Source organism: Drosophila rhopaloa, unplaced genomic scaffold (genome assembly GCF_018152115.1).
Source record: "Drosophila rhopaloa isolate 14029-0021.01 unplaced genomic scaffold, ASM1815211v1 contig_2, whole genome shotgun sequence".
In the NCBI taxonomy this organism is placed as follows: Eukaryota; Metazoa; Arthropoda; class Insecta; order Diptera; family Drosophilidae; genus Drosophila; species Drosophila rhopaloa.
Window position 1 is genome coordinate 10,168,741 of NW_025335083.1, and position 21,478 is coordinate 10,190,218.

Below are 21,478 nucleotides of genomic sequence, written 5' to 3' on the forward strand. Positions count from 1 at the left end.
CGGGTTCCTAGACAAATATTATTGTTTCCAACACGCCGTTATTGCATATTTGCCTTAAATATATGTACGTAGATATTTTTTCGAAGTGTGAATGAAATTAATGCGTTGCACGGTCCCGTGTCTCGGTAAATGGGGAAGGAATTTTCTCTTTTTTCCCGTTTTTCCCATACAATTTGAAATACTCTGTTTTTGTTTGTTCTCCGTTTGCTTTCCTTTCCCCCTTTTTTTTACTCAAATATTCTTTTTCTATTTTCACACAGACTAAACGTTATTAAATGCAGGCAAATGCCTCGTCGGTCGTCGGTCCAATGGCATTTGTAGTGTTGTCTTAGTCGCTGTCGTTGTTTTTATATGTTCGTTTCTGTATAGTGTTCTGTAGTCGCATAAAGGGCAAAGTTCCCCTGACGATATATATGAAATATTTTCCTTTCTTTTGCGCCAGCTTTGAGTGTTTATTTTTTGTGTTGCCTACATTTTTGGGTGTTGCTAAAATAAGCGGTGGCACAGTGGGTTTGATTTTGTTGCGAAATGGAAGGTAAAATTGATTATGCCCCTACAAAATATTTAAATTAGTTTCCAAATTCGTATTCCCTAAAAACAATTTAAAGAAAATCGAACAAAATAACACTTACACTTGGATTACTACTTTCTTTAAATTCCCTCTTCAAAAACATTATCCCCACTTCAACAGCACAATTAATTGGCTCAATTTATAGAAAATTCGTTCACTCACTTAGCTTCAATTTCATGGCAGCAAACTTTAAGTACTTTCTAGGCACTTAAAAAAACTTTTACGGGAATAGAAGAGCTTTTTGTTGTGGCCAAAATCAGCCTTAACTGATTTATGTTCTTTAAAGACTTTAGTTGATTCCCCCTTCGGTATATCTATGGTTGGGTAATCCCATTGAATAAGTCAGACACCTGTTCATTTCACGCATCATTGGGCTCTTTCTGAGCACCGAAAGTGCTGAGTAATGTCATTGGCCAGTTTTCAACACCTGTTACCGGCTGGTTGGGCTGGAGCCCACTGTACCTGGCTTTAGTCTCTAATGCTAAGTAGCTTTAATGCTGCCGCATCGCTGCGTCGTTAAGCGGGGGCGGCGGGCGGTGGGCGTGGCTGCACACAAACGAAAGCGGCAAGCGGGAAAAAAATGCCGCCCTAAATGCTACTAATTAATGAGGATTTAGTGAAAACTGTTTTCGGTTTGGTTGAAATAAAAAAAAAAAGGAAATTCCATTGCACCACCGCCCTCGCATTTCGTTTGGTATTTTGTATTTGTAATGCAGTTTGGGGCGTTTCCATTTCCCTGAATTTGTGTGTTCGCTGGTATTAGCATATAAATAGCGTTTTAAATATTTCTAGGCGCACATAATTCTAGGTATTTTCCCCTCCGCCACAAAGATATATTACCGCCGTTTTATTTGTTAAGTATTTCTCGTGGCCTGGCCATGAATTTGGTGTGTTTGCGCCGGGCTTCGCGTGCGCCAGGACCCTAGGTCTTGGGTTGTGTAAACAGGAAGCGATCCTAGGCACACACACTCGAACACACACTCACTCGTTCCTTGGATGTGAAAAAAGACCCACTCCGAAGCATTTAACGCCCAACTGGCAAACGGCAAACAAATGTAATCAATGAAATTTTATGTGCAACAGAAACGCACTCCTCCAGATTTTCAACAATATCCCTCGTATAGCGTGTTTAGCGGCGCTCTTTATGCTTTTATAACTTTATTTAGTCCGGCCAAATAGCTCAGATACAAATTACAATTGCGGCGCGTAAGGAAATTAAAAAAGGATTTCCATGACTCGCAGCAAGGACCTTTGCCTTGTGCAAACAGTGGTGTTGATAAAAATAGTGAAAAACTTTTAAGAGATCAGAAAAATGTATTATTCATTTTTATTAGTTATATATTTTTAAACGTTTTGCAAATATTTTAGTTGGTAAACTTGTAGTAATTTCAATTCTACGCCTACGGCTTTATTGTAAACACATCTGAATATTTTATTTATTTATTCCCCCAGCTAATGCAAATATATTATATAATATAGGTGTATTTAAAGGTTTTATAAATATTTTAGTCGGTAATGTTATACTAATTTTAATGCCACGCCAACGGCTATTATTGTGGTCACATCTGTATATTTTATTTATTTATTCCCCCCAGCTAATGCAAATATTTTACCTTGCTCTCTTTTTACAGACAAGTCCGTTTCACTTCTGCTGCTGGAATCCTTCGTCCCTTCGTGCGTCCCTTTCTGCTAATTGCTTTGTGTGCCGTGCTCATGGCTCCTTCTGGTCCCCACTAAACAGGCCAGATCCTTCCACACTCAAGGCTCAAGGTTAGTATTATACCCAGTTTATATACATTGTAATATGTATTTTTTTTTCGTTTTGTTTTTTGTGTCGAGGGGTTAGCAATTGGTTTTATTTTTAGGGTTTAATTGCAAGGCTTTGGACAGATTTTAATTACTGACAGCAGCGGGCACAAACTGTGTAAAAGGTCATTGGGAATGTTATCCAAACAGAGGCACATTCAAATTGAAATTAAGCTAAATATATGGGAAGCCAAAACAAAAGGGTAAATAAGTATTTGATAATAGAAATTGTCAGGGTCTGACCCTTTCCTTTCAGTTAATTATAATGAAAATGAGAAAAGTAATTTAAAAGTTTCGGGAAGGATCTTAATTACATTTATAATGTCAAGAATTTTATCTAAAACGAATTTATGGCTTTAAGTGGAATCAATCGAATTTGGATACTGTTTAACGATGAAAGGTTTTAATTATTTAGTTGTTCGTATTTATTAAAAGGTTTATTGCTAAAAAAAAAAAGAACAATAAAAAATAAAAAGCCAATTTAAACTGTCAGTTAGCTCTATTTTAAAACTGTTAAACATTCTTGACACAGATAAATCAATCGTTTTCAACTGCAATTGAAAAACTTGGTCCACAAAAGTTTCCCATCCATTGCATTCAATATAATCAAGCTAGGCCCGCAAATCAAACCCTATCTAAACAACGAAACATAGGAAAAACATTAGCATTTGTTAATCAAAGTGTATTTCCGCAATTGCTACCAGATTCAAGAGAAGTTGAGCCGTTTCTCGACTAAAACTTCCAACTGAACATCCATAAAAACCTGCAGCCAAGCGAAATAAAGTCAGACACACTCCGACAGATAGAGAGGGAAAAAAGGAAACTTTCTTAGCCACTCCAAGCGCCACAAATCACTTTAAACTGTAAGGACAAACTTGGGCCATAGAGATGGGGGATTTCTGATTTCAGACCACCGATTCCAGAATCCCAGTTCACCTGAGAGTGTGCCACTTGCTAGCTTTTGGCCCGAGCTATTAAATCTCGCCACTTGTTCAACGAAATCGTATATCTGCAAGATATACAATCACTTAAATCGTTGAGCAGCTAATCCAGCCGCAGACTGCTGCCGCCTGGAGTTTATCATACATCACAGGAAAACTTCCCCTAACCGAATGGCTTAGAAAAAAAAAAAACAGAAAACAGAATTGCTCGCATTTCAAATGCCAAATATCAGTTTACAGGCAGCGGAGAACAAATCAATAATCCCAAAAACCTCACGAAAAAATCAACACAAAACCCAGAAGGCATATCAAATTTTTTTTCCCTTCTTGATTGACGTCTTTTTGGCTTCGCCGGGAGGGGGAGGGGGAGGGGGTGGAGGTCGCTAAAATGGGCGGCGGATAGAAGGTTGTCTGAGCTGAAAGCTCTTTTGAGGAGTTTCCTTTCTTTCATTCTTTCACTGATTTCTGCTTTTACTTTCGATTTGGCTTTTGTATTTTGGGTATTTGCGCTGATTAGCACAAAGGAGGAGGGTGGCCAAAAAAGGGGAGGTACACTATCAAAAAATACGACAAAAAAATAAAAATTTGCATACAAAATGTTTGTTGTTTTAGAAAATAATGCTTTTTAAATATTTTCCTAAATATAGCTTCGTTTACAAAGAGTTCGCCTAACTTATAAACATTAATAATTCAAGTTTGAATAGGTTATTCCTCATAAAATATATTTTTTGTTGACAAGAATCACGTCAATATTTAAATTTAAGAATAATGTACCCTTTAATTTTCGATACATGGATCTTAAAGACAGAATTATTTTTGTTTTTGTTATGGTTAGTGTATTTTTTCTCTGTGAATACTGGGAATTGCAGGGCGAGTCCTGTGTAAACGGAAAAGAAATCAAATGTTGTCATCATTGCCGGCGTCGGTCTAATCTCTGGAGCATGTTAATAACCCAAAGGGCCTGTGCCACGCCTTCCGAACTCCCCAGCCCCCTTGCCCCCTTGCCCCATCCCCTCATCAGTGTTGTCCATGTAATTTCATGCAAATATCGTATTATACGACTGGCGATGGAGAACTGTACGTGTTGTGGGTATGGAAACGGCCTTTGACAATGTCGCACACAATATAATCATAACAACTCTTGGCGGGGGTGGTGCCATACAACTGCCCAGGGGGTGGACTTGTAATATTTGTCAATAGCCAACCGATGTGCCGACAATTGACATGGAAAAGATCGGGGGAGGGGAATGGAAATGCGAAAGGAAACTCAAAGTGGAGCGGACAGCGTGAAAGCAGCCCATAAATAAGCAAATAAAATGTAATAACTAAGTGAAAATGTGGAAAATACTGTCGAAGGCCGTCGCTTTAATGTCCCCCTGGAGTGCTGGACTAAATGAAAATGTCGAGTGAATGGAGAAAGGATCGGAAAGCTTTGTATTCGGAATCAAAAGTGGTTTAGATAACAATGAGGCAAATTACCTTGAGGTAGTGCAGATTTAAATGGGGTAAAATGATTTTGCTTTGGGCATATATTTGAATACATTTAACGCCGAAAAATACGTACTTTTAGCATTATTTTTATATTAAATGCAAAAGTTTAATCTTTATAACAGTCATGCTTATTATTGAATTAATAATTATTTAACCATTCGACCAGTTGTTGCTGCAAAGTTATTTTTGTTCTACATTAAGGGGGTATATACCTTTTTCATTTTCAAAAAATCGAAAATTTTTTTTTTGCTTTATCTTAAAGAACAACTTCTTGAGAATATTTCCCAAAATTTTCATAGAGATTTGAGCAGTAGAACAAAAGTTACAGCGCTCCTAGCCGCGCGCCTCGTCCCTGCCCAAACCCAAACTTGAAACTTTAAACGCGAATATCTCGAAATGGTTTTTTTCAAAAATGACTTTGCGGTGATATGGATTGGCGAAAAACTACGGAACCGATTTTCTTCAAATTTTTTTTTAAATGTTCGTAATGAATTTTATTAGTACTTGAACGATCGTTTTTTCATGTAAAAATTTTTATTTCGCCGAAATAGATAATTTTGTAAGAATTTTTGCGTCCAAAAACGTAATTTTTTGCATTAAACGTATGCACAAAAAAAAAAAAATTTTAAAAAACCTTCGTTCAAGTACAGGGTACTACTTTAAACTAATGAAATATTTTTATTTTTTCGGTGTCAGTTGACCCATTTGTCCTGGGGAATTATCACCGCAAGGCTCTTTAAAAAAAAGGCGTTTAAGGGAGACAGCCACACCTTAAAAATTATTAAATATTTTTTTTTTAATTTTTGCATAAACATTGTCAACAATCTAAACTTTCAGAAAATGTAATCATTCATTTAATAAAAACAATAGTTACATACATAAAAAAATCCAAACATTCCTATTTTGTTCGACAAAAAAAGGTATATACCCCCTTAATTTCCAAACAATTTAAATAATTATCAGAGCTGACTCGAAATTCCTTCCGTCATAATTAATGCAGCATTCAGTTAATCACAAAATGCTGAATTTCGTTAATAGGTCTTTCGCAGAAGTCTGAAATCTTTGCACATGCACAATGAAGCAAACCTGCTCAAATGCTATCAAATTCGCACACGTGCGGAGCTGTGAGCTCTTAACTGGGATATTTTATTCATGGCACCCGAAATCTATTTCGACTTGAGCTGCTTAAGTGAGCTTCTACTCTGCACCCAGCTAGTTAGCTATGCATTTTGCCACGCCCACCGAACTACTTAGCAGCTGCATGGGAATGATGCACAGAAAAAAATGTTTGATGCTTTACTATCCAATCTAAAATAATAAAAGGGAAAATCAAGAATGACCTTATTAAATGTAAATTTAAAAAAAAAAACTTTCTTCAACATATATTTAATTTATCGCTGTATACATTTCATTTTGTATGGCTTTTAAATATTCTAAATTTAAAAATCAAAAGAAAAAAGATTACAAAAAAAATGATTAACCAAACAATCATAGTTTCAATGGACATTTGCCAAGTCATCATTTGATAAATAGATGATAACTCCATAATTTATAATAAAGTGGTATCTTTTTTGTGTGCACCATTCGAGCTGCACACATTGACTATCTCCCACACATTCCGCACACATTTGCCCCTCTATTCGGTATTCTACGCCCTGATAAGTTGCAATGCATTTCTTGGCATTTCTCTCTGGGCTGTCAGCTATCTGCAAAGCGCCACGCTGCCAACTAAACAATGAAGAACTAATCCACAGGGTATACAAAAGAATGGCTATAAAACTGCTCGTGTGGGTGGAAAAGAAAAGAGGGAGTGGACTATCGGTGGGATTGTGTTTGTATAAGGCCACTTTATGGCTGCCCTTTTGCAACAATTGTGCAGCGCTGCATTCAATCAACAAACTTTTAAAGCGCAGTTACAAAACTCAAACAAACTGAAGAAGCACGAAGAGCAGGGACCGAAAGAAAGGAAAACATGGGGAAAAGTGGGGAAAGATACGTGATGGTCAGGGAAATTGCACAACAGCAGCAGCGTTTAATTATGACAATCAATACTCACACACACAAGGGCATATTTCGCACACAGATACTCGAATATATACAGTTTTACCACTATAACTCGAAACATCTTTCTATATATAGTAAAGATTAAAATTAAAATAAAGTGTTGTAAAAAAGAGAGCGTGCAATTACATTTGATTCAAGAGATAAACAATCCTATATAACTAAAAACTAATTTAAAGTTTCGTTTATTTCAAGTTCCTTGTGGTAGTTTCCGCCGAAGTTCTACTGTAGCGGACACACACACATATGGCAGATTTTATTGCTGATGTGCTCTCATTGCTCATCTGCGCTGCCCAGGGACCTCGGACTAGTGCAAATAAAACTTGATTAAATTCCATTGGCGGTTCCAATTTCGCACGGGTTGAGCTTTGGGGTCGGTCGTGGAATTGACCGGAGAATCTCTAGAGATAGTTGCGGGCAGAAGGAAAGCAATGAGCTGGAGCAGCGTATCCGCCATATTACAACAATCAAATATAACCTAATTAGATGGCCGTCGACGTCTTGGTTGTTATTGTTCATTTCATGCAAACCCAAGTATTTGTGTCGATTCGCTGCAATCAAGGCTTAACTATAGTTATCAAAGCTACAAATACAACACAGTATTAATTAAATTAATGTTCTAATGAAGGCTTGAAAGTCACCTATTTTCAGTGCAAAACTTTTGTGTTCTATTTATTGCTATGAAAGCAAATATTTTCCCTAATTGATTCGTAAAGCTATGTCATTTGATTATAAGGAATTTACTTGATATATATGTACGTTTACTAGAAAGTTCCTATGAAGTTCTGTACCAATGTTTCTAAAGACATCAATTATATTTCGTAAAACAGTACTCTGCATTAAATCAACCGAAAATGGTTGACCAAATTCAATGGCGGATGAAGCATGAAAATGGAACATGTTAATTAAATAATAATTACAGCCCCAAATAGGAGGATATCAGGTATCACAAAAGCCCATCATTGCTTTTCAAAGGGCTGATTATTGTTGTTGCATTGTTTCAGGCTTCGTTGGTGGTTGCACGACCATACTCATCTCTCCATCTATATATGGTTATCTCTTTCTCTGTTGGCATTACTATCTCGTTCTTTTTGGAGTACCATCTCTGTCCCTAGGTTTTTGCTGTGTGTGCAATGCCTTCAATTAACATGTGCGCTACGCACTTTCTTTGACCAGATACATAAGCACACACAATCGTGATAAGAGAGTTCCTGCACTAGTGGTGGACTAAATCACTCAACGTAATATTGAAATGCAATTTCCTCACGTTTTATGAACAACAAAATGTACTCTTCTTACTTAGTGATTCATCGTGAAAAGGACATTTCCTTGCCTAATGCACTTTATCTTATCATGAACATATTTTTTACTTAAGAAACATAAGTTTCACTTTGTTGTTATTTTAAGCTTTCTTGACGCCCAAAACTCCTCAACACAATTAATATTTCCATCACGCACACATCTCTAATGTGTCCTGCATTACTGTGAGTGTGTGTATCTGTGCGATAGAGACTCTCATGTGAAGTGGGGACAATCAAACACACACTTAAAGATTAATCCTGACACTCACTTGCAAGCTAATTACATGGCTCTTAGGCAACGCCCCATACCACATGCCCCAAAAGCACCCAAGCCACCCACCTCGCCCCTTGGAAACCGACCTCATAATAAGGTCGCCCCTGCTGCAAATAAACATCGATTGAATGCAACATTTGATTGGCAATAATTGAAAATAGTTGTTGCACATTAAGAGATGGAAGGATGGATGGATGGATGGATGGGTGGGAGGCCTGCTTTCGGCACCCACTGTTGCCATGACGGCCTTTGTGTGTATATATACCGGGGCTTTATTAAATTCACACCCATCGGCAAGCAGACAACGTCTGTTGTCATCATCATTATTATCATCATCCTCATCATGGGCTTCTTCTTATACGAGCATCTTGACCAACACAATGGCACTGGGCAGCAACAATAAATGCGTAATGATAGTCAGTCACTGTCACCCCCCCGAAACATCCACCCGAAGCACCCACCCCCCTTCTTTTACATGCCATTTCATTTAACTGCTGCGAACAAACAAATGAAACGAAGCTCGAGATCAGCTTCAGCTTTCAACTTTGAGCAAAATACTTAAGCATTTCGTTGGCACTCAAAAAAATTTGAAAGAATAAATCCAGAAAAAAAATTTGTCTTACATTATTGGGAACTTACAAAAAAAAAATGTATTGATGTTTATAACTCCATTTGAAATTTTCGGAATGGACTCTTTATGAATCGGTTCTTTTTCTTGTCCAGTTTTAAAATACTTCTTTAGAATCACTCAACATAAATATTTTAAAACTTTTTGAAAATATGTATATACCTGCTCAAAATCATTTTTAAGGTATCATTCAAAATCTATTTTCTTATGAAATTAAAATGATTACAATGCTGTTAGTATTTTCTGCGCCTGCAGTTGAGGGTTTCTTTGACAATCCCCAACACCAATCATCCCGCACAACTCTGGTCAGATGCCCGGGCGGACATTGGTCATTTGTTTATTTCATCTGCTGTAAACTGTCATTACTTTGTCATGGGCAATCCGAACTGAGAAGAGCAATCAGGAGCCACAGCTTGGGCCAATTGTCGGTACGCTTTTCACACGCCTCTTTGCAGTTTTTCCCCCCTCCTTAGTGCTGCGATTTTTCAGGGCTTAACGGGAGCATCACAAAATAAACAGAAATGAGAAAAAATGATAAATTGACAGTTCTTATCTGTCCTTATGCCTTTCTCCCAGCTGCTTATCTTTGGGATAAAAACTGGAAATGTTGTTTACTTCTAGTTAGGAAAAATGCTAGGTGGAAAACCACCAAATGGTGACCAATTTATTAAGGGGTGAAACACGGTTGTCAAGTCAACGGATTCCCAACCTGCCACAGTCGCATAATCCCCTTCAATCATTCAACCTACTCATTAGAAGTAAGCCCCATAAGCCTCGAGTACAACGTAAATTCAAGAGTCGAACACATAATTAAAAGCTTTTCAAAGGGGCTCCATGCATCAAAAGCAACAAATCAGTAGCCGAACGATAAAAAAAAATGAATCCAATAAAAACAACAACGTGCTCTTGAAGTTCCAGATAGAAGAGCTACTGTCTGGCATGCAGCATATATCTCTCCCTCCAATCGCATATGGTTCGGCATTAATCGCATTACTTATTAAATCAATTAAAAACTTTTTCAAGCGCATAAATAACAACATTTGTTGCGAACGCCAAACGGGAAAACAGACAATCACAGAGCATAATCTTTTATTGTGTCTGTCTGCACTCCACAGCATTGTTGATTTTGATGTAATTATTCGCACTGCAATTATACGAATCATGGCAAAAGTTTGTGCGCGGCTTCTGCTTTATGTTTTGCCGTTCATAATCTGCAATAAAAACATAAAGCGGGAGATGAACATTATTATGCGATTTCAAAGGACTGCTGCTGCCATGCCAACAGCAATATCCTCCCACACACACACACACACACACACATAGTCCTCCATCTCACATTGCATAATGTGTGGAATGCTGTTCGGTAATTTTATACTTTTACATACAGCCAGCCAACCAGCCATCCAACCATTCGTCTATGCAAGCACTCATCCATCTATTCATAACACTGAATATCCATAACCCTTTCTTCTTTTCGGTAGAGTGCAAAATGCAGCAATCAAGTTGAAATGCCAGCGAATGGGGAAAATACCTTGCAACTAATATACTCCTTTGGAGCACACCGACAAAAAAAATGGGAACACTTGTGAAACTGGGCAATCGAGTTTAACATCATCTTGAATTTTACTGAAATTCATTTAAATACTATATGTAAAATTTTCACTTGCGTGCATTGGTTAACTTTTCATCAATATACATTAGATTTGATTCTATTTTGATATCCGATAGAAATGTTATAATCATATAATAAACATTTTCCTTTCCGTGCATAGATTATATAAACTCACCGACGAAAAATTCGAAAAAAGAAGGAGAAACACGAAACAAGAGGAAACCCAAATTGATTGAAATATTCATGGAATATCCCTGTAAATTGCTGATGACTTTTGCCGCTGATAGCGTTAAGGTAGAACTTTGCATTTTCCGTTTGAAGCTTGTCGAGAGTCTGTCAACTTCATTTCTGCCAAGGAGACGCTCAAAGGGAGGAAGCATTTAATTAAAAACATTTTGTATACACATTTGCTTCCTTTTTGCCAGATCCAGATTGTAGCTGTTGATGCCGCTACTGCTGTGTGTTATTGCGATTCCGTTTGCAATTGCTATTGCCTCAGTTTCCTTTGCTTAAAGTACCCATTCCCTGAGCCCCAGCTAAAATCACCATCCTGCTCTTGTTAATGATATCACCAAATGGCTGCTTTTGTTGCTGCTGTTGCTGTTGCTGTTTCTGCTGCTGCTGCTGATGTTGCTGCTGTCAGTTGTCTGTGATGCTTGTTCGTTGCTGTGTTAATGATATTTAATGATGATGCCAGGGCTGTTCCTGCAGCTGCCACGCCCCCCAACAAACCGTTGAGGCCACCCCATAGAATATTTTGGCATCTCCACCCGATATCCCCTCTCTTCATTGCACATGCACATGGAAAATTTGTTTGTCTATGCGGGACGTCATTTGATTTTGTCTGCCGCTTTTGCTCCTGCTGCCTGGCTTTTAATATGCACCCGAAATATCCCCATCCTTTGCCATCCCTCTCCCCCTAAAAACCCCGGGCCCATCATCAATGGTAAGCCCCTGGTTCTGAACTAATTTTGGTTAGGCAGGCGCCAGTTATTGCCATGCCTCTCACTTTGTATCCATAAATTGGCAGACTGAGCGAAAAGGGCTCTAAAAGTTTTGGCTTATGCGCTTTTGTACTTAAATATATATTTTTTTGAATATTGTTTGTTATATTAAATAACAAATTTACCATTTACTATCTTTACCAAGTTATTATCTTTAAAATGACAAGTTTCAGCAGAAATCTTTTACAGAAAAGTACAAAAGAGTGTGTATTTAATGGAATTTATATATATTATGTGTATATCCAACTAAAGCTATTCTCTGTTTGTAATTCTTAAGTGTGGGTATTAAAATTAATTTTCTTAAATACAATTGGATTTAAAAAAGTATTTTATTTTTTTCGATGCATTTACGGTTTCGGTTTTTGGGCATTGCATTGAAGGCCCCCGCAGGCCACAATCATTATCAGTTTTCCGTTCGCTTTTTCGGTCGGATGTCTGCATCCAAGGGATTCTTCATTTTGTGGCCTTCGCAAATACAAATGCACATTTCAACTTTGAATTTTCAGCTTTTATCCATTGCCGACAAACAATTTTTTCCCGTTTATCTGTATGTGCTTATTGAGGTCGGGAATTTAAGAGGAGCTGTGCCTCACTTGTTGCTGGGTCACTTTGCATTGCATTCAATGAGCAGTGAACAAATGGCAGTTTGCACCAAAGTTGGTAATTGCTATTTGCCAGCCCGAAGATTGAGCTAATAAAACGTTCATCCAATGCAAGTTGAAGAACAATGGCAAAGGGTAGAAAACTAGTGGCATAAAAATTAATTACTGCCGAAACAAGAGAATTTATCGAGATCCTCTTAATTGTCAGTGTTTGCAAGCGAGGGCGATTATCAATGCATTGGAAAGTATTTATCAAATCGACAGCTTAAGAGCTATTTATTCCATTCTATGTATCTTGTTGACTCGTACTTTAATTTATTTGATTGTTAATGGTAAAAAATATTTTATAATATTTAATACAAAATACGAATTTGTAATGAGAACTTTCCCTAATCTTCCATCGTGTGTTATATTCAACTCTACTGTGTACTCGCACAATAATTGGTACTCCATCAATCATTTTGCTGGTTTTGGCGTAGAATATCTATTTTTCCACTCCATAGTTTACCCTCAATTGCGATTACCTGGTTGTGATAACTAAATTTAGCTCTGAGGTTAACCAGCCATCGATCTGCCGCGCTTGGATTACAAAACGATACACAAATTTACCTAATATCTAATTCCGCCTCAAGGACCCACTCATAAGGGGTAGAATCGAACCCAAACCCCCTCTTAATTACTCGAATCGCGCTTGTCAATCCGTCGCGGTGTCCTCAGCACCACCATCCTTTTTGGCCAAAATATCGAGAGACAGCCAACGAACGGACTAATTTATGCATGCTGGAGTGCCGAGTACTTGTATTCGTATCTATGAGATACTCTCCTGAACCCGTGGCTGCGAGTTTATTTAATATGCGTGCTGCGTCAAAGTTTGTGATGATTATTTTGGCAGCAGAGGAGGCGGGGCAGTCGGCGGACACGCCCCCAGTTCATGCATACAAAAATAACCAATATTGATTTGTCATGGCGCTGGATTTTGCAGTGTGGGCGGGTAGCTTTGAATGAGGAAGAGATGGTGGTTAGGGGGATTTTCCCCGGTTCATCGCTTCTCTGTCAACGCTCCTTTGTGAGTGCTTTCTTTATTTTTACTTTATTTCTATATATTCTTTTTTTTTTTGGTTTGTGACCGTTTTTAATGATTTCGGTTGCAGCTTTGGATGAGCACACAAAACCCCACCGACATATGCAAACAATCCATGCCGCATACTCATCCTCCCCTCATTTTTGCATATCTTTTTTGTCTGTTCCTGCATCTACTTAGCTATGAATCTGTTTGAGGATGTTCCAAACTTTTCAAAAATGTCTAAATTTTCATTTTGAGCGACCAAATAAGAGTAACTTCCTCTTCATCTTGTTTTAAATCGCTGAAATCTTATTTAAATTGTGCAGAACTATTCTTAAAGTAGTTTGTTTTAAAATATTTTAAGTCTCTAGATATTTATTAAAAAAAAAGGCTCATATTTTTTCAGGTTTAATAAAAATTCTGGCAAATTAAATTTTCTCTTCCTTATTTAGTGCTTTCATTTAACAAAAAAGGTTAGATTACCTTTTGTATGTAAAACTTCAAGGAAAATAAATCCATTAGTTAAATTTCCCCATGGGATTTATGGAAAATAAATGAGAGTAAAGGAAAACCTTTGAAATTTTTTGTTCATATTTAAAGCGCAATTTTTTCCCTTACAAGAACATCTTCCAAAAATGTAATTTCGTTTATTAAATTGTTTTGTTTGCCAACTCTTGTTGAGATTTTATTTTTGACGTTGGCCAAAATCCTTTGCCAGACAGCCTCCCCTTATGTGTTTGTGTGTTTGTCTGGTTGCATTATGATGTTGATTATGCAGATTATTATTATCAAGCAGAACATAGGCTGCGAGTCTGAGGCTGAGCTTCTTCATCATCGTTGCATGATTCATAGTTAGTTGGCCCTGTGCATGCCTCAATGGTCTGAGCCGCTTAGGCACGCTTGATAGGTTCGGGCCAAAGTTGGGCTTTATAATGGAGCGTCAGCCGAATGCATTCACTGAACAATTGAAATTTATAATTAGTAGAAGCAGCACACGCACAAACCACTCAGCGCACACAAATACGAACACTCACCGCCGGGGAATATGATTAATACTTCCCGAAGTTATTTGTTGTTAGATTACACCTAGCCGGTGCACAAAGAAAAAATATCTCAAAAGCACTTTATCCAAATATTATATGATATTAATATGTAATATTAAACGTTTGCTAAAGAATTATAATGATATATTAGCTGATTAATGGGGTTGTTGTATTTCAAGCGTATTATGTTCAATTAACTACACAAATTCGTTTTAACTGGAACTTTGTATTAAAATTCAGTCGATGACAAAGTAGTAATTTGATTTAAATTTGAAATTGCATTCTTTTGTAAACTTAAATTGCATTAAGAAATGTAGATACTATAACAGTTGTTATATATATGTTATAAAAATGTTTTAAAGCTTAAAAGTTGGATAAATTATTTAGATTGTGGTTTATTTTTTCCGAGTGTTCTGGTTTTGGTATCGTTTCAGGGCTGCATTGTACTCGATGCTGCTCCATTGTCTGCTCGCTGGCATTGTCTGGCCGGCTTTGTTTTCATCGCCCACGTTGCCCTGCGATAAGAGACTCTTTCTGGGCATTTTGGTGGGTGGCTGACTCGGGGAAGTCGAAACTTCAAATTGAAAACTTTAATTAGAATTATTGTTATTGGTGTTGTTGTTGCTGCTGCTGCTGCTGCTGCTGCCATTGTCAATGCGGCCGATTCTCGTTGGATCTTAAGTGCCCAGACCAACTAAAACTCACCTTCGTCTGGCGGGGACCTGCAAAAGTTGACGCAAAAGTTTGCCGCAGGAACTTGACGCGTGTTCAACATACTTGAGCGCCTTGTGCCATTCCTTTGCCGACCAGGAGAAAATTTCCCGGCAAGTGCAGTTTTAATATGTTGAAAGTTTTGTTCGGAAATCAGTTAGCCGCTTAGTTTTCCACCCCACAAAGAGAATGTCTGGCACGCTTCCACGCCCTTCGATTGGCACTCAAAGCGCTTTTATCAATCATGCAATTTAGAAATACATACATATACGAGTATATCCATGTCGGTCCGCCGCCAAACTATGTACTTCCTGCTTAATTGTCAATTAGTGGGCACACATTTTTGTAAACGTTTTTATACCCTTGCAGAGGGTATTATAATTTTGGTCAAAAGTGTGCAACGCAGTGAAGGAGACATCTCCGACCCTATAAAGTATATATATTCTTGATCAGGATCACCTCCTGAGTTGATATAGCCATGTCCGTCTGTCCGTCTGTCCGTCTGTCCGTCTGTCCGTCTGTCTGTCCGTCTGTCTGTTTCTACGCGAACTAGTCTCTCAGTTTTAAAGATATCGAATTGAAACTTTGCACACACCCTTCTTTCCTTTGCACGCAGTATATAAGTCGGAACGGCCGGGATCGGCCGACTATATCCTATAGCTGCCATATAACTGATTGATCGGAAATGCCATAACTCTGCTGTTTGTTAGGTTAGGAAGTTGGGACTTTCTATGGGTTTTATATTTGGCCAATCAATCCGACGTACCAAATTTCATAAGGATCGGCCGACTATATCTTATAGCTGCCATATAACTGATTGATCGGAAATGCCATAACTTTGGTGTTTGTAAAGTTAGGAAGTTGGGATTTTCTATGGGTTTTATATTTGGCCAATGAATCCGACGTACCAAATTTCATAAGGATCGGCCGACTATATCTTATAGCTCCCATATAACTGATTGATCGGAAATGCCATAACTTTGGTGTTTGTAAAGTTAGGAAGTTGGGATTTTCTATGGGTTTTATATTTGGCCAATCAATCAGACGTACCAAATTTCATAAGGATCGGCCGACTATATCTTATAGCTGCCATATAACTGATTGATCGGAAATGCCATAACTTTGGTGTTTGTTAAGTTAGGAAGTTGGGATTTTCTATGGGTTTTATTTTTGCCTAATCAATCCGACATATCAAATTTCATAAGGATCGGCCGACTATATTCTATAACTGCCATATAACTGAACGATTGGAAATGCCATAACTTTAGTGTTTTTAAAGTTAGGAAATTGGGATTTTTTATGAGTATTAAGAATGCATTATGAATGATTTTGGAGAATATAATTTGCAGAATATTCTGCAAGGGTATTTCAACTTCGGCTCCGCCCGAAGTTAGCTTTCCTTTCTTGTTCAGACTCAATCAGCCGAAACCAATGGATCCGCGCCTCCAATCAATTTATTTATTTGGCATTCTCTGTATATATGGGGAAAAATAATACCAATGAATTCCAAGTAGGGGAATAGTAACCATTAATTAGTTAGGCCGCAAATTAGTGGAACATTTTCCGCACATATAGCATTTTACCCATGGGAGAGAATTTCAAATATTATTTTTAAAGCCTTACTAGCGCTGTGTGTAATTATTAAAAATGAAATTCAATCTAATTTATAATGAGATGGTTTTGTCAGATCCATTGTGGCTGTTGTTTGCCGATTCCTTCCTACACATACAAACTAAATTGTGGTTGCGGCCTTATTATTGGATTTTCAAAAAAAAAATAGTTTTATGGCTAAATCAAATCACTAAGCGTGTGATTTTTGTGGTGCGAAAATTTTGTTACCACACAAGAAATCTTTACTACAAATTAGTGAAGGGTTTGAGGAAAGTACAAAATATTATTAATTATATGGTTGGCTAATATTTCAAGCTAAAAAAATAAATTGATTGGGAATACATGTTCAACCAAACTGGTTTTATTGCGTTCTTTATTTAATTTTGAAAAAAAAATATCTGACCAAAGTAAAGAGCAGAACAATCAGTTCCAGATAATAAAAATATCTCTTCCCCAATCAATCAATGTCATGTCTCCCCTTTGATTGTCCAAACACTTGGTAAAATAAGCATATATAAAAAGCCAACAATGAACTCAGTCAAATGTCAAGCAATTACAGCACATACAGATAAAACTTCAGCCGTTCTCATTCGGTAACGATCGAGTGTCGATCATTTATCAATATTCATGGGCCGATCAATTTGACCTCATGCCACACATTTGTTGCGGCCCCAAAAAGCGCGTAAGCCTCTAAATTGTGCGCATTTCGCCATATTGTTCTAATTGCAGCCATTTGTTTGGCTCTTAGGACCGAAAATAAACTGAAACCCGATGAGGAATAAAGTGAAATGCGTGTCGTTATTTTGAAATCAGCTGTGGCCCAGCCATTTTTTGTGTAGCGGGGTGCCTAATTGATATTAAATAACTCAACGCACACACACGAGACAACCTGTTACGCAAGGCCCATTTAGGTGTATACGTGGATATGTATAAATTTTAATAAATGCAAAGCCATAAATAAACTGCCGCCCAGGTTGGCTGGACAAAAAAAAAATGGATAAAGAACCCTCGACACAAAGGCGAGAAAAAACAAAATACCCGAAAACAATTTCTCAAATTTCCCAGCACACAAAAAATAACACACTAAACGTTTATCAAACAAAAAACTTGCCATATTTTATGCATTATTTACGCATTTTACTACCGATGGAACCGTGACTAATTAAGCAATTTTTAAGCCAAATCAGAGGCAACATTTTTTGCTTTGCCATCAAGGCTTACTAATTATTTATGGTCTTAATGATAAGTTTTTGTTCGGCTTTTGTTCGTTTTTAAATTATTTTTATGGTCGGGCTCCATTGAAAAGTCAATGGGGTGTTATCCGTTTTTGTTTTACACTTTCCTGAAAGGTTGTGATGAAAATGGTGACGAAAATGGATTTGAATTAGTTGATATCGATATATGGGAATTTTCTTTGGTAGTAAAAATGGTTAATATTACTAAATTAACTCTACATTTCTCAATAAAGCCAGTTATCTTTTTCTACATGACTAAGAAATGAATTTATTTCTGAAAATAACGAAATTAACTAGTTTTAAATTTTTTCCCAGAGCACAATAGTTTTATACCTCTTATATCTTTATTTCGATCTTGTTCTACTCGAAGGGTACACTAACTTCGACTTTAAGCTTCGGCCTCTTCATTCCATCTCTACTTGACTTTTATTTCATAAGTTTTAGTGCCTTCATTAAACCATTTTTACAGCCACGACTTGACTTTTGTTTTAGCTTAGCATCTTGTTCTGTTCTTTTTTAATTCCCTTCGTTGATTGCTGCTCTCTGTTCCCTATTGATTCTGAGCCCGATTCGTTTTCGTTATTGCCATCTATAAGTGCGTAATTTACTTAAGCTGCTTTCGGCTTAATATGCGCATTTTAATAGATTTGTTCCACTATCGTCAAGGCAATAAATTAATAAAACGCTCAGCCGCAGCAGCGAACCTGCCTTTTCTCCTTTTCTTTCCCCTCTTTTCGTTTCCATTTCCCTCTGGACTATCCTATGCATTCTGCACTTGACTTGTGCACGGCTATGGGTATTACACTGAAAGAATTTTTATAAAATCGACTAATAATTAATGATTAGTTCTAGGTCGATCTTTAAAAGAAAACTTTTCAAAATAAAACAATACTGATAAGTATAAAAACACCAACAATAATTAATTTAAAGTAAATGACTGCTTAATAATATTTTAAATAAAACCAAAAAATATATATCTTTTGATCTATTTAACTATTTTATAGTAGGCAAATTTGAACTATAGGGGCGCTATGATATAAAAATTACCAAAAATGCAAATGAAGGAATTAAAAATCTTTTAAGTTGTTGATTCCTAAAGCTGAAGACTCTAAAATCAGGTAAATTATTTCAGACTTTAAGTGGCATTGGTATTTTTCCCAGTGTATAGCTGGAGACCGGGCCTGAAAGCTTTTCAGCTGCGGCTGAGTGCCTCTAAGATGCAACTAATGATAACGGCGGCACAGACACCGACTGTGGCTTTGGATGGGCTTGGGTTTGGGTTTGGGTTTCGGAACTGGGCTCGGAGTCGAGTTTTAGGGGCTGCACCGGAGATGCAGCTAGTAGATGCAGCTCGATTAAGCTGCTTACCTCTGCAGGGGCGTTGCATTTTGGGTGTAGCTGCCGCATCAGCGAGGTCGCCACAGCTGACAGCTCAATGGCCCCATGTGGGTTGAGTTTGTTTTGTGTCAGTTTACAGTTGGCTCCATTCATAATTATCAACCTGGCTGCGCCTGCCTGCCTCACCTTTTCCAACTGAGTTCGGTGGAAATGTGGAGGAAAAGGCGGACAGCATCGCTGCGCTTTTTCACGCTTTGGCGGCTCATTAAAAGAACCGCAACTGACATTGCCTTTTGTCCCAAAACTTGCACTGACATATCGGCCACGCCCCTTAGGCACTAAGCATAATTCACGCTAGTTTAATTATTGATTTAGGTATCCATTTAACAGATTGCATAGACTAAAATAAATTTGGTTTATTCTGCGGTGTCTTAAAAATATTTAAAATAATAGAAAACTTGTCAATCTTTTGATGATTATTATTATTTAACTTAAGTTTATTGACTTTTTATATAATTTCAATGACTTTTAAATAATAATTTTATATATTGATTGTATCAGTAATCAATTTCCGTTAATCAAAATGAATTAATCAATGTCATAATTATGGATATTTGATTGATAAGTAAATAAATTTCAATTATTTCAATTTATTGTTAAATGTATGTTTTATTTAACTATGTTTTTGAAGAGCACACCCAGACCTTAATTGCAGTGTAGCAATAGCAGTGGGCGTTGAATTGTGTGCCATATGCAGAAGAGTTTCCAGAGATGCAGCCAACCCCTTTGGTTATGAATTATGTTTGCCGCGCACAAGATTGATAGTTCTCCACAGGCTCCATAGGCGTCATCGTGATCATAATGCTCTTCTTTGGGGCCCGGCGAAATGCCGTTAGCCCGGCTTTATGCATATTCGCCGATGTCATTCTCGTGACCCAGTTAGTTGGCCCCTTTAATTAGCATATGCTGAGGCAGGTGCGCGGGCAGTGCGAAACGCGATAATTTGTGGATGACTGCCATTTGAATAATGCCCCTTAACTAAGGAAATTTTCGGGCAGAGAGTTGTGCATATCGAGGGGGCGGTAATATTGGTGCCGAAGGGGTAGCAGCACAGAGAGAATTGCAAATTGACCTGCTCATTATGGAATTTTGGCTTAATGGATTTTGGCCATTAATTTGGGACACTTTAAAAGTGGAGATACTATGAGCTAATCTTTAAAATAGACATGTTTTTGTATCCTTCTTTTCTTAACATGTAAGTCTTTAAACTTAAATTCTACCAATTAATTATATATGTGGTATTAGACCAGGCTCATAAACCACCATAACCAAATGTTAGAGAAAACTCAAATTTTGAGGATGGAGGAACTAATATACAAACATTTACAATTTGAAAGGTATACAGTAAATGGAAACCGAAGAATAATTTTTTTCTTTTCGCCTTAGATTGTTTTTGCTAAATGCTTTCACTCTTGTTAATTGATTTGACTCCTTTACTCTATAGTATAGAGTTTTATACCTAAATATGTATTCTGAGCAATTTAAAAATCTCTGAAACGCATGTTTTCTATTCCCAAGACTTCTAAGGGAATTCTGAGCCAAAGCCCTAAGACATTTCACTGCATCAACAAGTATGCAGCAATCTGAATTCGGCTTCTCTGCATAACAGAAATCCCTTCTGGCATTCACCTCCGGCACGTGTGGGTATCATCTGTAGTTGTGTGGCTGTGTGAGCCGGGAACCGTTCTAATCCCTTTTGCCATGCATCAACCTCTGCAACAGTCTCGGTTAAAAAGAGGTTAAATCCAATTCGGTTCAGCTTTTTGGTGGCCTCTCTTCGAAAATCCCCTCCTCTGCAAAAAATAAACAACAAAGAATAAGCCCTCGGGTCAGTTGAGGAAAAAAATAGAAAAGGGAAACCCTAGATTTCCAGTGCAACCACTTCAATTTCAATGTAATCTCTTTAAACGTGAAACTCTACAATCGAAAACCTAAATGAGTTTCGATTTCAGGGAGTGGAAATGCATTTTAGATGCCGTTACACTTTATTTGATTTCATTACTCCTCCGTTTTATTACTTTTCATGTAGGGACAATCAAACATTGATGTCAGAATTTAATATGCTGTATAAATCGTTTTGAGCCATTGACACATTCATGCGTTCGTTCGTTCGTCCATTCGTTCGT

General features: G+C 37.4%; 1 protein-coding gene across 5 annotated transcripts in view; it reads left to right on the forward strand.

Moving 5' to 3' along the window:
• LOC108048520 (WAS/WASL-interacting protein family member 1) overlaps window positions 1–21,478 on the forward strand; it is a 77,044-nt gene that overhangs the window by 50,238 nt on the left and 5,328 nt on the right. For 4 of the 5 annotated variants that reach the window (XM_044460227.1, XM_044460228.1, XM_044460229.1 and 1 more), the window contains exon 4: window positions 2,203–2,341. The exons of the other annotated variant lie outside the window; for it this stretch is intronic. The gene's annotated coding sequence lies outside the window, so the exon portion shown is untranslated. The remainder of the gene's footprint in view (window positions 1–2,202; window positions 2,342–21,478) is intronic. 5 annotated transcript variants of the gene reach the window in all.